The sequence below is a fragment of the Agelaius tricolor genome, unplaced genomic scaffold (assembly GCF_023055355.1).
Source record: "Agelaius tricolor isolate 1412-34295 unplaced genomic scaffold, bAgeTri1.0.p SCAF_2, whole genome shotgun sequence".
Taxonomy (NCBI): Eukaryota; Metazoa; Chordata; class Aves; order Passeriformes; family Icteridae; genus Agelaius; species Agelaius tricolor.
In genome coordinates, this window is record NW_027269262.1 from 74,375,338 (window position 1) to 74,390,350 (window position 15,013).

A 15,013-nucleotide genomic window follows, 5' to 3' on the forward strand; every position below is an offset into this window, starting at 1 on the left:
GAAGAGTTGCTGGTCAGCCTGGAGAAACTATGGCAGAAGGGCTCCCACCAGAAACACTGTAAGCACAAGGAGCCCCTTCCATCTTCTGTGTCAGAATTTTTTGTGTGTACACATCGAGTCACCCAGAGCAGTATTTCCCCAATCTAGCCGGCTGCTCGGCAGCTCAGCTGATCCTCCAGGGTTTCCAGCCATTGATGGATGCATTCAGGGGGGAAGGGGGAGGGGGGAAGGTTCTGAAGAGTTTTGGAGCAAAGAGAGGTAAGAGGGTACAGCACCATTCACTTCGATGGTGTTGCTCCAATGCCAAAGTCTGCGCTGGAAAATGGCCCAATGGGCTTTTTTTTTTTTCCCCCTCAAGAAAATTTCACTTATATGTAATATGGCAGTTTCATTTTTCAAATTTCACATTATTGAGCAATAATGTGGTTGGCTTTTCTGGGGATTAAAAATAGGTAGTGGGGCTTTCCAGTAGTAATCATGAAACTGCTGAACTTTCTGTGACTTCCAGCTGACTTTTCTATCCCAGCTCAAACAGGGACACAGATAGGCAAGACCCACATCAATGAGCTGAGTTTCTCCTCCTGTGGCAGAGGCACACAGGAAAGGGAGCAAGACATGGAGGTCTGAGCACCCTACAGCATGACAATCTGGTCTTCCACTTCCCCCTCAAATCCATCCAGTGTGTCAGCCTGAGCTGTCATGTAATTACTCTTAATGCACTGATTTATATAAGGTGTGGGCCAAGCTGTTTAACATGAGTTTTTTGGAAACGGGTGCTTGTGGCTTAAGCCACAAATCTCAGATTGTGTGCAGCAGGGTATATTTGGCAGGTGCTCCATGTGTAAAGAATTCAGGCACAGCCAATATTTAAATTGGCCACGAGTGTCTTCATTTTGCGACTTCCAGTTGCAGAGAGATCTTCACACCAGAGGATCTTTTATGTATGGGCTGGGATGGTTCTTGTGAACCAAAACGATCTCTTTGTGTTGTAAATTTCTGTAGATTTAACTTGTCCTCTAAATCAATTTTCTTGGCGTCAGAAGCAGCTTCATGGTTAATTAAATTTTCTTTCATGCTTACAAATAATTTTGTAACACCCAGCTGAGTTAAGATGCAGGAGAAAGCTGGATACAGGCAAAGTGAAGCAGTCCTAGTGTTTTCACCTGCATGTCTGTGTTTTAAGTCTCACCATGAAGTGCAAACTGACATTGTTTTCTGAAAGGCTTGCAAAGTGTAACTAACAGCAGTGAGATGCTTTTTCTACCATATGTAGTCATGGGAAATCAGCACAAGACCTTAACTCGGGTTAAAAGAAGAATAAGTAACCTAATAATAAGTAACATAAGTAACAGGTTGTCTGAGGAAGGCTAGGAACTAAAAGTGACTTAATGTTATCATGCAAAGAAACTTTAGTGCTGTGAAAGCCTGCCATAATTTTTTTCTGTTATCTTCCTATATCTTCAGAATTCTTTTTTTCCTACTGAATGGGATTTTTTTTACTCTATTTAGCAAAAGGGGAAAATAAATCTGAAAATGGTCTGTTTGCAAATCCTCAAACACTTCTTCCTAAGTATCTATAAAAAAAGTAAACATTTGACCTAATTTTTAAATAGTTTTCAAAAACTCGGCTAAATGCCAGTAATTCTTGCTTTGTATTCACTATATGGAAATGTCATACAGATCATGCATGTTGGTTTCAATGGTGTTTTTGTATTTATCTATCTTTGCTCTTATATGTCAGCTTTGTTAGTACTGCAGAAGCACTCTTGCAAAAAGCTGGCTGTACAGAGAAGATGCATAGAAGGCAAAGGATGGGAGGTCATGGGGTTTTCTACTGGAAGAAGTAGACACTAATTTACTTTACTATTTCACATAGAGTGATTATTTATTTGTAATTTTAATTTAGCTGAAAAAAACTTCTTCCAAAACATAGTGTAATCTAAAGTGACATTTATTTTTGCTCTCTGTTTATAATCTTACTGTCAGTTTGCCAGAGCTGTGCTTTAAGGGTGGAGGAAATATCTTCTTCAGAAAATATGAAATAGCAGTGATATGCTGCAGTACATGTCTTACACTGTGCTGCCTTATGATTTTTGAATGGACACTGTTTGCACACAGCTGTATCAGGGCTTGTGTTTTCCCTTCAAATCTTCACAAGGGTCACATGAAAATTGAAGCAAATCTGTCTGGGCTTGAGCCAATGCAAATAGTTTTTTCAGTAAGGGTTTTTACTTCATCATGTCAGTGAGACATTTACACTATTAATGAAAGCCTCCAGTAATGGGCTGTCTACAACTCCCTTGGCTTACAGGTTTCTCTCCAGCAATTTGAAAATTGCTGTGAACGTTTCCTTTGTGTTGACATCAAAGTTCTGATGGAACCTCTTTGAGGTCGCAGCTTTCTTTACCATATAAAAATGCTCCAAAATTTTCAGCACTGTTGAATGAGGTTTTTTTTTTAAAAAAAAAAAAGTAGTTTTAAGGAAGTGAAAAAGTAATATTTTAAAAAATTATAGAAACCAACATATATGTAGGTTCAGAGATTTACTGTGTAAATCCTTTAAAGGTTTCTTGCCTTTAAAAGCTGGAGTTGGAGATTTTTTTCCCTTAGAGTTTCATGTACAATGAATTACCTACTGGTAGTCAACTGCAGTTTGCTTCATGGAAGTCCATTTGTCTCTCCCACAAGCTCTGGGTTTTTTTTCAAACACTCAAGCATCAGTTTTGCAGATAGAACTTGCAACTAGAACCTTGCAGTGTTTGTTGTGCTTGGGCTAGAATAAGAATCCATCTGCTTCTTACAGGTGAGTAACACCTGAGTTGTGTTACAAAATTAAATCATTAGAGATTTAATTATTAACATGATATATTCTTGGTCAGCAAAATTCAGTCATGGTATATTGAAATGGGATTTTAAATGCTAATTAAAAAGTATTACAAACAATGACAAGAATATCTTTGTCTTTTGCTTCTTTATTAAATGAAATTCATTTTGAAGCAGCAGCATCTTGGCTTTTCTAGCTGATGGAAATGCAGAATACCTTCCCAGCTTTAGATTACTTCTTCTTTATCACCCGCAAAGGGAGACCAAACCCAGAAATTTAACGCTATTTAAGGGGCAGTTAAATGCTCTACTCTCAAATCTTGCCATTTGTGAAAATGAGAATGAATATGCAGAACTGGTGATTTCTAAGTTATCCTGGTCTCAGCTTCTGCACTGGAAGTTTGTTTGGCTCCACTGTGTTGTGTGTGACATACCCCTGCTGGTATGTCAGAGCTTTTGGATGTGTCCTTCTGGAATGTTACTATCTTTTCTCAGTGTTGTGTACATATACATTATCCTCTTTATGAATTTCATTTGCTGCCTTGTTGAATTGTGTAGGAACCCTTTTTTACTTTTCTCACACTTTTACTGCTGTGTTATCCATGAAGTATTTTGCTGAGGAGAGCTGAGCTGTGTGTTTTAGGGATGGGGGTTATAATAGACACTTTTCCATTATGATTTTTTCTTGTGTGTTTTTTTTTTTTTTTTTTTCTTAATTGCAGAGATTTCCTATTCTATGGTACACCAGGGACTGGAAAGACGCTGGCACCAGACAGTTGCTAATGAATGTAGCCAGGGTGAAGGGGGAGTAGTCTTTTTTTATGAGAAATGTGTCAACTGCCTGAGTGAATGGGTAGGAGAATATAAATGACAGTTTTGTTTATTATTTGAGCAGGTATGATTGAAATGTGCCAAATGTTCTGTCTGAGTTGTAACTAATTTTCTGGGCTCAAGAAGAAGTTTTTTCATGTTTTGTCAGGTCCTTCCACAGAAATGGGACTGTCAGTGTTTCCTTTTCCAGTGGGGTTTTGCGGGGCTGGAAGTCTTGGGATGTATTGGGAAATATTAATAACGCAAACAAGAAAATTTTGCAAAGCACCACCATCCCCCTCAAAAAAACCCCAAACTAACCAGTTCTAGTGCTGTTGTAACCATAATGTTTTTCATGTATTTTCCCTTTCATACAGTGCTGTTTTCCTGATGTCAGTGTTCCTGTGTTTTCCTTGTAGGCCTGCCAGATGTGACCTTCAATTGTTTTCCTGGATGAGATCGATGCTCTTGCTCCTGTATGGTCCAGCAAACAAGACCACGTTCGTAGGTGGGACATGTCTTGTATCTGTATAGAAGGTGCTTGATCTTTGTGAAAAGAAGACCACAACCTATTTAACTTGATGTGACACCTTCATTGAACCTGAAAAGTAGTAATTCAGTGCTAGTGAATTTCAGATGATTTTTAAATGAGAATTGAAAATAATTCACTAAGCTTGAAATCAGTTCAAGGTCTGTGTTATCTGTATTTAGTGTCTTAAAATGACTCTTTTGCAAATCAGCATCTCATCATTGAATCGTTGTCCTTTTTGAGGGATCAGTGGAAATGGTTATGTGGAACTGAAGAAAATTTACTAAACCAGTGAATGAAAATCATATTTTTCTGTTAGCTCAGTTGTTGGAACACTTCTGGCACTAATGGGTGGCTTTGCCAGTGGAAAGGTTCTGGCAATCAGAGCCATCAGCAGACTGGAATCTGTAGATCCTGCTTTACGAAGACCTGGGCACTTTGTGTGAGAATTCCACTTCAACTTGCCAAACAAAGAGGTCAGAACTTCAACTCAGCCTTAGTGCTTATGAGGCAAAATCCATCTTTATAACAAACCCCTGTAACAAAGGTAGCATCACAGGGCAGCGTAAGTCTCCATCAGCAGTGTCCAGTTGGACACCAAAGAGCTGTCTGGAGACTGCATTGACTGTGGAGGCCAAACCTGGTACTGGATATGTGTGAGTAAGATGATTCCAACAGGTAGTTATTGCTCAGATAATTTTTGGTTTCACTTTGACCTGTGATGGAAATAGGATGCTGCCAGACACCAAAATGTTTAAAAAAGAATGAGTTCATGAATTCATTATAAAGTATGGCTGTAGCATCTTGAAGGCAAAATAAATGGGGTGCACACAAGAATTTCTTTTTGGGAACAAAAGCTTTGATCAAGGCTGGTGCTGGAGCAAATTAAATGTGTTGGGATCTGATGTTCTTGTACTTATTAACAGAGACTTGGACTAAGATGTAAAGCACACTGCAAGGCTTGGGAACCTTCTAGCTCATTAGCAACAGCTAAGCAAGAAAATGGGTATGTAGCAACCAAAAAGTTTTGGGATGGGGGTGGTGTGTGGGGGACAGTGTAAAATTGGAGCCCTGGTTTTGTGGTTTTTCTCTGGCTATCACTCATACTTTTTAGCACTTTTTGGAAAAAAAAAAGATACAAAGCTTCTTGGATCAAAGGCCAGTAAAAGTGCACTTCCATAAAGATCTGCCCTCAACCCAGCTTTCCCACACCAGCACTCTGTGTCTCTTGGGACTTAGCGCCTGCTCCAGGGGGCAAGCCTGGAGTAGCAAGGGTGGTCTGAGTCAGGGGGTGTCCCTGCAGCCTCCTTGTGGCTCCAGTCACATCCTGTGATGTTCAGGCAGCACATGAGAGGACACTAGACTGAAACTAGCAGTAGAAGCTGGAAATTAGATCAAGGTGCTCCAGTCCCAGCTGTCCCTGGACAGGGGAAATTCCTGTTCTCCCTGTCCACAAAGAGAGACAGTGTTAAAAAGCCACTATGGAATGGTCCTGGAGTGACTGGGAGAAACTGAAGGCAACCAGGGAGACACAAGGTGACATAAGAGCTTCTCCAAGGATGTTGATTCCAACCTAGGGACCCCGTAATCCCATGCTACATCCCAACCTCCTGCCATCCTCCCCACATACAGACCCCTTTGGGGACCATACCCTGGCAAGCTCATCCCAGCACCCTGTGCCTGCTGAGCCAGCATTCCTGAGACCCCCCCACTCAACCAGCACTGTTCCACCTCTGTGTCCCTGCCTTAATCAGTAAATGCTGGACTGATGCCAGAGGGATGTGTGTTTCCTGGGTGTCCCCCTGCACTGGCTATGTGTCCCATGGTGTCAAGTCCAGGTGGAACATACCCATGCCTTGATGGGTTTGTGTGTCCTATGGATCTGCATGTCTAAAACTAGCACGCATCTCCAGGGATGGAAGAACTGATGAATGAGAAATTAAGTAATTCTTTTATGCTCTGTCATTCTATAAAGTGACAAGATTTCACCTGTTGATCATCTTTTTCTTTGTTCTTCTTTTGTTTTTCTCCCATGTTTGTGGTTTTGGTTCTTTTCCAGTTCTCTTCCATTTCCAATGTGTTGCTTCCTGTGCTGCTGCTGTTCTTTTTTCTTTCTCTTTTTCTTGCTGCCTTGACTCTCCAGAGCTGACACTGCTACTTTGCTTTCCAGCTCAACTCTCCAAAGGCTGAGGCCACATTTATCTGCTCACACAAAATAAATTACATTAATTTCAAACAGTCACTATTTCCCTGGGTTTTTTCCTCCCCAGTTTGGTCTGGGTTCTTTTTTTGCTTCTGCATATGCTTACACCAAATTCCTTTCAGCTGCTGACATAACACCTGACAACATGTGCAAGGTTCTGCTTGAAGGCAGGACAGCTGCTGCTTTGTGAGTGTAGAACACACCAGAAGGCTCAGTCTGCTTCCACCCCTTCTAGCCTATGATCTACCAGACCTACTGATGGATTTCAACTGGTGTATACTGGCCTCTACTGGTACCTGACACACATTTTTAATGTTTATTGTCCAAATCTGTGTGCTCACTGACTACTGCACTGTGAGTTACTGAGGAGGACTCTGACTGATCAGAATTATGACAATAGAAATGTTATAGAAGCTCAAGAGGAAGACTTCAGCATTTGTGTGTCTTTTATATCCCCAATCTGCATATTTCTCACTGAAAAGGTCCCTTTGTCTTTTCAGCAGAGAGAGATGTTCCTCAGCTTGGAGGAAACACTGTTCCAATACCTGTCAATAATTAGAATAATTGTTGATGAATTAATTTTTATCCAAACTAAGGAGGTTTTGGAGGTTACAATCCACTATAAATGCCCGTCTATAATTAATGGGTGAATATGATCTGGAATTGAGAGCATGAAGTTCAATAGTACCAGAAGTTTCTGCTACACAGCAATACTGTCTGGTTTGGGGATTTCACTGGTGTAATCTTTGAAGATGTTGAGCTGGCTGGATTTAATATTTCAACAAGTCTCTTTTCCACTCTCTAGAACAGTGAAGAGTCACCAATCTCTAGGTGACTAGAGATTGGTGATTAATGAATAAACCACATTTCAAAGCACTCCAAATTAAACTAAACACTGACATTTTTGAAGGCCAAATCTCTCTCTGTAGCCACACCACCAGAAGAAGGAGGAGGCAACAATTTTCCTTCTGCAGATGGTCACTAGATGAACTAACAAAGTAGCTCAGACTAGAAAAAATAATTTTTTGACAGCTAGAAAAAATAATTTTTTGACAGCTAGAAATTAATTTTCCTTGCTGTTACTGTTGTTGGCCTGAACCTGCAGGTGCAATTTCAGGACAATATTGTGTGCTCACAACACCTCACCAGGTTGTTTGAGGATCCTTGGAAAATCATACAGAGACAACTGACAGTGGCATCTCTGCCTCACCTCTGCAGCTCAAACACCTTCTCATCTACTGCCACTTAAATGGAGGCTTTTTGGATTTCTAACCCTTCCCTGCCTGTCTTCAGAACACCTTTGCTTAAAGAAATGGTGCAAGTCCAGTGGGTTAATATTTTCTATCACATTACCTCTGCCACTAACTTCTCTCTGGGTGAAATTACTGGCTAGGAGAGAAGTCAGGAATTCAGGCCAGAAAATGGTATATAATGGTTCATCAAGAGGAGACTACTGTGAGAAGATGGGAGATGGGATGTATTTATTACTTGCTAAAACTGCAGGGATTTAAAAATTAATTTATCATTCATTTTACTTGCATTAAGTTTACAGTCCTGGAAAAGTGTCATTGTCATAGAGGTCACAGGTAGGGCTGGCTCCTATGCCTCAAAGGCTCTAGGAATTCACCATCTCTCTCAATGATGTTAGGACCATTTATTCAGCCATTGACATATTTTTGGGGGAAAAAACCCATCAGAACCCAGAACCATGAAAATAAAAAGTCCTTTTTCTGTGTTGGTAACTGCAAGTCCGACTCAGTAGGCTCAGCAGGGACCAGCAACTGAAGGGGCCTGGATCTGACCTAAGCAGAAAATGTAAAGCAACTTCTCAGCTAATGTATTTGATACAGCTAAAGACTGAGAATAAAGACCATCACTCCAAGCAGAAAGCTCACAGTAGAACTCTAGTAACATTATTATTTCAGTCAACAGAAACATTCAGTCTTCTTTTCTCAGTTAATCAGTTACCAGACAATGAAACCAAGTACACAAATAAGTCCTATCCTTATATGAAATAAATTAATAATGTTTAAATGATCATATATCAAATTTGTAAGTAACTTCTAAGTAAATACTGCTAAATTCCTTTTCCCTGATTTAGGAGAAAGTGAGAAAAATATGTATTTTTTAGAGGAAATCTCTTCAATTGGTGTTTAATACTTCATGCAGCTCAATGGACACAGGATGTGTCCATTCCTCCAGACAACTGCAGTCATATAAAGGTGTCCCAGAGACAAGCACTGACCCATTTTTCTGGCCGTATGTGTGCACTGTCACACACATTGAACACCACAATTCTTGCAGCATGCAAGGTTCTCAAGACATCACAGCACATGCATTATTCTCTAATTACCACCATTTATACAGTCTAGTTTCACGTAAGGGCACCAGCTCTAGTCATTAAACAACTAGCTTTTAGTAAAAAATAATAATAATTAAAAAGCAAAGAGCATCTAAAAGAATATTTCCATGAAGGAAATAATGTGAAACAAACATGGGACTTTTGCTACTCTTGTGATTTTTGCCTAGTAAGTAGACCCTACAAGGTAAAACAAAGCATACAGAATGAGCTAAAACTAAACACAAAAACCAAACAGCGAAGCTTCTGTGTTTCTAAGTAATCAAAAAGCAGCTATTTGAGCTTGTGAAAGAAAGGACAAAGTTAGCAGTTCAGGTGAGTAAATAAATAAATAACTCAAACCTTTCTTTGGATGCAGCTATTTGAAAACTTTGAAAAGACCACAGCATGCCAAGAGCAAGGGCTTGTGACTTGAAGGTGCACTTGGTTTGGTTTTTCGTTTTATTTTTCTGATGTTTTGTTTTCCCTTGAATTGCATTGGCTTTCTAATATAAGGGTTTGATTTGTTTGCTATTAATGCAAGAAATTATATCAATTATGATCAGAGGCCAAAATTGCTTTCAGGAACAAGTCGAGGTAGTCTGTTTGCAAAGGCAAACCACCAAAAAACCCTAAAATTCCTGTTTAACAAGTCCAAAAAGATACACTGTTCTGCATGTCTGAGGCCAATTGTTTCCAATTACTTTATTTCTAGGATGTATGTCTAAAGAGGAGATTCTGAACTTCAATTGAACAGAACTGTCACTGTGTTTCCATTATGCCACAGCCAAGTGCAGAAAAATAATCCATCAAAGCATTATGTGTAATCAAACAATGTGGATTTTATCATTATTACTTTGTCCCATCCTTCACCATGATTTTACATAGTCTGCTGATAGCAGAGAGCCAGACATGTGCCAAGACCCTGACTCAGCTGTCAGATCTTGTCAGACATCAACACCATTTCTGTTGGGGTGCCAAATTTCCTGAAAGGCATTTAGGACTTAGTAAGAAGATCATTATGGTATAGGAGGAGATGAGTGTCTGACATGGGGCAGTTGGTGAATTCATTGAAAAGAAGCACCTGGAAAACATGAGCAAAATCACCATGGGGCAAAAAGGAAGGTAGAGGATGGACGTGCTTTACTCTAGAGTGAACCAGTACAAATATTTTATGTTACTGTTTCTGCTAGAAATGCAGATTTAAACTGAAAGACTGCAGGTTAACACTGGTCCTGAATGAGTCTTTGTCACAGGACAAAGGCGAGATGCCAGTCAGAGGCTGAGGAAAAGAAAGTAAATAAACGAAGGAGGAAAAAAGGCAGAAGATATATCTGTGCTTTGATGTGGGTGGCATGAGAAAGAACAGAAGAATTGCTTTCAAAGATTTTCCTATTATTTCATACAGTTTAATGAGGTTTCTATCCCAGGAAAATCAGAAGGGCATAACTCCAGCAAATACTTGTGCAAGTATGACCAAGTTTAGTTCTCATCTGAAAGCCCAGATAACAGTCACATTCACAACTTAATGGTATTATTACATTTTTTCCCTTAGATATACCTTACCTTGCCTATACCCACGTTAGGTACACACTCCCATGATGGAATCATCCACAGAAGAAATTCTAGAAGACTATTTTCTGCAGCAACAGGCAGTACTGCAGCATATTATAAACACAAATGGATGGCAACTGCCTGTGAGAAAAAAAAGCTGACTGCAGTGCATGCTCAAATGCATGTACAAACAATTTAGTCACCAACCTCTCCATTTCCTGCACACCCATTTCCTGCAAGTTTCTCTGCACCTCAGGTGTCAAATCCAACCTGGGGCCCTCAGGCATGAAGGGAAGTGACAGGGTGATGATGCTCGACAGATTCCTAAAACGCCTGTGTGAGGTATCAGCACTATCAGGATAAATTAAACTATCTTATAGTACCTGTAATAAACACTCAGTCTTTTTTTCTCATCAATCTTAGACAGCATCCAGTGAAACACTGTATGTTGCCGGGGGAAAATTCCTTGGAAAAGAAGGAAGAACATAGTTCCCTTCTCCCAACTCAGTAGGCTGGGTACCCTGAGGGCTACTGGTCTTACCGTTAAAGACTGTGGCATTAAGTACCTCTGCTTTTTCCTCATCACATGCTATAGATGGGCTTTTGGAGGCTGGTCACTGAACTAGTTTTGAAATTAATTCAATTTTTTTGGTTTTTTTCATGAAACACTAAGTTTTTATTATTTGCCACAGTAATTTTCAATGGCTATTGAGCCCAAACTGTCCACAAGAAAAGAGTTTGGGAAGGGAGCTTTAGCTGTGAAAGCTGGTTTGTTGTGTTTTTGGGTTTTTTTCCTGAGAGCTACTTCTTGGTGTAGAAATGGTTCATTACCTGCTGTTAGCTGAGTCAGGAGAATTACAGAGTAAACTTGCCTCAATGAGTCAGAATTTCCTTCTTAGCTTAATTTCAGTGGCTTAGATAACTGTGTTCTTCCTTCTTTTCCCAGGAAAGTTCAGTTTGCATCCCCCCAGAATATTCACGTGAAAGAATATTAAAATGTCAAAGACAACTGAAAAATGGGTCAAAATGGAAAGAAAGTGATCTTTGTGGTTAAGTCTCCTTCCAGAAACAAGAGTATCACATCTCCTAAACAGTCACACCTAAGCAAGGAGAGGGAAACGTCAGATTGTCAAAGACCTCAAACTTCTGAAGATGCAGGTTCAAATAGCAAGTAAAAGTCAAATTGGATCTTTAGCTCCTTTTTTTCCCAAGGGCAGTTACAGTATTTATTAGGTTTTGGCTTTCTTTAATCCATTGTTACTCTCCCAAATCAGCAGTTTCTTGCATAATCCTGCTGCCCCTCTAGTTATACTGGCCAAACTGTTTTTCAGCAGCTGCTGCTTTTTTGATTCTGCAGTTTGGTTTTCAAACAGTACCTAATTGAAAAATAATCTCTTGGCTTTCATTTCTATGAGTAACTTCCCAGTAATGAACAATGTAAGGTAAAAAAGCTGTACTTCAAGCAGTGTGGACCCAGAGTCACATGTGAAATAGAACAATTATGTCCTAAAGCTTGCAATTGAAGATTTTTTTCCTAACCTAAATTACTTGGAGTTCTACTGTACAGTGCTGTAATGGCAACATAGCATTTTTCCTTAGTGCATTTTTTTTTGTATCCAAGTTTCTCATTTTTATGGAGCTATGACTTTTGCCAGAAAGTAAAAGTCAAGCATTTCCTAGTGAAAATATGGTGACAGTTCTCTCTGTTTTTGCAGAGACATACCTATTCCAGGTATGGGATACTTCACTGATACTGTATTCCAAACAAAGAGAAATCCTGACTTAAGACATTTGTATCACTGCAGATTTGCGGGTACACCCTATGGCTCATGCAAAATATTCTCAGGGGGAAGGAGAATCACAAGTATGTGATGAGGAAGCAAAGAAAATTTACACATGGGGAGCATTTTTGGATTACACTGAGCTCAGAGTAAGTCTGATTTCAATTTTGTTAATAATAAAGTGGGACATTTTTTGATACTTGTACAGTTGCAAATTCAGTTGGTTGTTAACTGATGCCAATTCAAACAATTATGAGAGGGATATTTAGCTTGTGAAATAATTCAGCCTGTAATGGACTGACTTGTTTCCACAGTTGGTGTGGACTGTTCCTCTTGCTTTTAGTGATCTGCATTTTAGGAGACTGGTTTCTCTTCCTAATTTTTAATGTAAAAGGGCTTTTTACATTTTAAAATAGCCTCCTAGTAATGTTGGCTATTAATGTCTTAGCAGTTTTTTGATGGACTGGGGTGGGGCTGTTTTGGTTTGCATGTTTTTATGTATAGGAACCAGAAAAGGACTGATTTCAGCAGTGATGACTTCAAACCCGAAGTTTAGTGACCAAAATTTCATCCTGGACAAAATACTAATACTTGCTTTTCTCAATTTCTTTGAAAATCCAGTGTTAGAATTGTGCATACATAGAGTTGTGTCGGGTCCGGCTGTCTGTCTCTGCCCCGACACGGGTAGAGTGGTTCTTTGGTGGGCGCGATGCAAAGGACGAGTCTGGACTCTTCAGCTTTCGGTCTTCAGGTTGTTTATTATTTCTTATCTACAAAAATTTTCTGTCTGCCCAACAGAGGTCTGATCTGCAGGCAGTCACAGGCACTCTCTGACCACCCACGGGGCGGTCATGTCTTTTTATACTAAAACCTACGTATACAATATTTACCTTTATTTCCCAATGCTTTTCGCCCATGTTAGCAAGTGCACCTTCACTAGAAACCAATCTCTAAGTGCCAACATCATCACAGGAGATGGAGGACAAGAAGAAGAAAGAAGAAGGACAAGACACGCCCCGATCTCTCCATCTTGTCTCCATAACCCCCCTGTACCAAAAACCTTAAAGTCTATATCTCACCCTCTAAATGTGTCTCTTTTACACCTTTTACTCTAAAGTGATTCTCTTGTCCTCAGACTCTTGTTACTTCTGTGGATGGATCAAAATCAAGCCACCAAACACTCTTGGCAACATTCCAGGGTTTTCGAGACCCCCAAGGGTTCTCCTGGCATCTCTGGACATCGGGAACGATGTGCTGAGATCCCACAGAGTTGCAGTGTTACCCCAGTCCCCTGTAGGAAAGAAGCTGCCACCCTAGGCTACAGCTGGGGAAAGGGTCAAGAACAGGCCTAGCTACAGCTTTGGATAGATTGGGGAAATGTTGGAGAAGACCTGCCTTCAGAGGATATTGCTATGAGGAAAAATATTGGGAAATTGCTACGTTGAAGAGCTGGAAGATGGTCAAGGCAGAGGAAGCTGCTGTTTACCTGCCATGATGAGAAAGGAAATATTACAGAATCACAGAACCATTTAGGTTGGAAAAGACCTCTGAGATTGAGCCAAACCTTTGACTGATCTCCACCTTGTAAACTAAACCACAGCACTAAGTACCACATCCAGTCATTTCTTCAACACTTCCAGGGATGGTGACACCTCCACTTCCCTGGGCAGCCTGTTCCAATGTTCAACAACCCTTTCCACAAAGAAATTCCTCCTGATGTCCAGCCTAAACCTGCCCTGGCACAGCTTGAGGCTGTGCCCTCTTATCTTGTCGCTAGTTGCCTGGGAGAAGACTTTACAGGAGAGTGATTCCTTTTGAGAGGACAGACAGGTCTGCCTCAACTGGCCTGACTCAGCACATTTGGAACAAAACATGACCAAGTGCAGAAAGAGGCATTTGTAATGCTTGCTCCAGATCACAAAATAAACAGAGGGAATGTGCAGCTGGCCTGGTAGCAGCAACAGAGCCTAAGCCTTTGCTCTTCATTTGGCACAAAGAGTCGCAGTGCCTGCATAGGAATTAAACATTTTCTTTTCACCAGACCTCTTTGCCACATTCAGAAACATCAGTGATAAGATACTGCAGCTGATCGGAAAAGTGGACAGAACCTGTAAAGATTTTGCATTAAGAAAACAGCCAGTATGCTCCCAATCCATTACATACTGATTCTTTTTGCTTTATATCACCTTGATTATTCCACCTCTAGTAATACAGAAAGCAGGATCCTGAGCTGAACAAATTCAAAGAGAAATGTCCTACTCAGGAATAAAAAACCGCAGATTAACCAAGATCTGTATCACAAGCCAACTTAAAATATGTAAAGCAAAATCACCAAATGAAGAACTTAATGTCAGGTTCCTAAGATTTCTACCATGCTGACAGTTTGTGATAGAAAAAGCCACAAATCTTGTTCTCAGAAATTCATTATGTAACATTTTACACAAAAATACAGGATGTTGTTACACGGCCAAGCATCTGGGGTGATTTGCCCTGATTAAGAAAAAAAATCTCTAGGAAAAGCAGCTATTTACTAGAACTAGGATGAAGGCGGAACAAATGACCGGATTTGTGCAATTTGATCAATCTGAATGTTAGGAAGCATTATTTTACCATAAAACAAATCAAACAGAAGTGCTTACTTACCTTGATCCTAAGAGATGCTGAGTACAAAGCTACTAGTAATTTCCCACAAAAAAGCTCAGACCAGTATCTTTAGAGAGAGAGAGAGAGGACGAAAATTACCTGAAACATTCAGGAATGTTTCCACAATACCAAAGAAAAGGAATTCAGGGAAGCCACACAGGAGTATGTCCTGAGAGATGTGCTGAATACTGAACAAAGGGGAGTCAAAAACACATTGCAATGACAGCTGTGGGCAACAACAGACACAAAGCCAGGAGGAAGATACAGCCAAACCAAGAGCAGATTGAAAACACCAGAGATAAAAGATGTATTTTGTTTTATCCATGCTGATC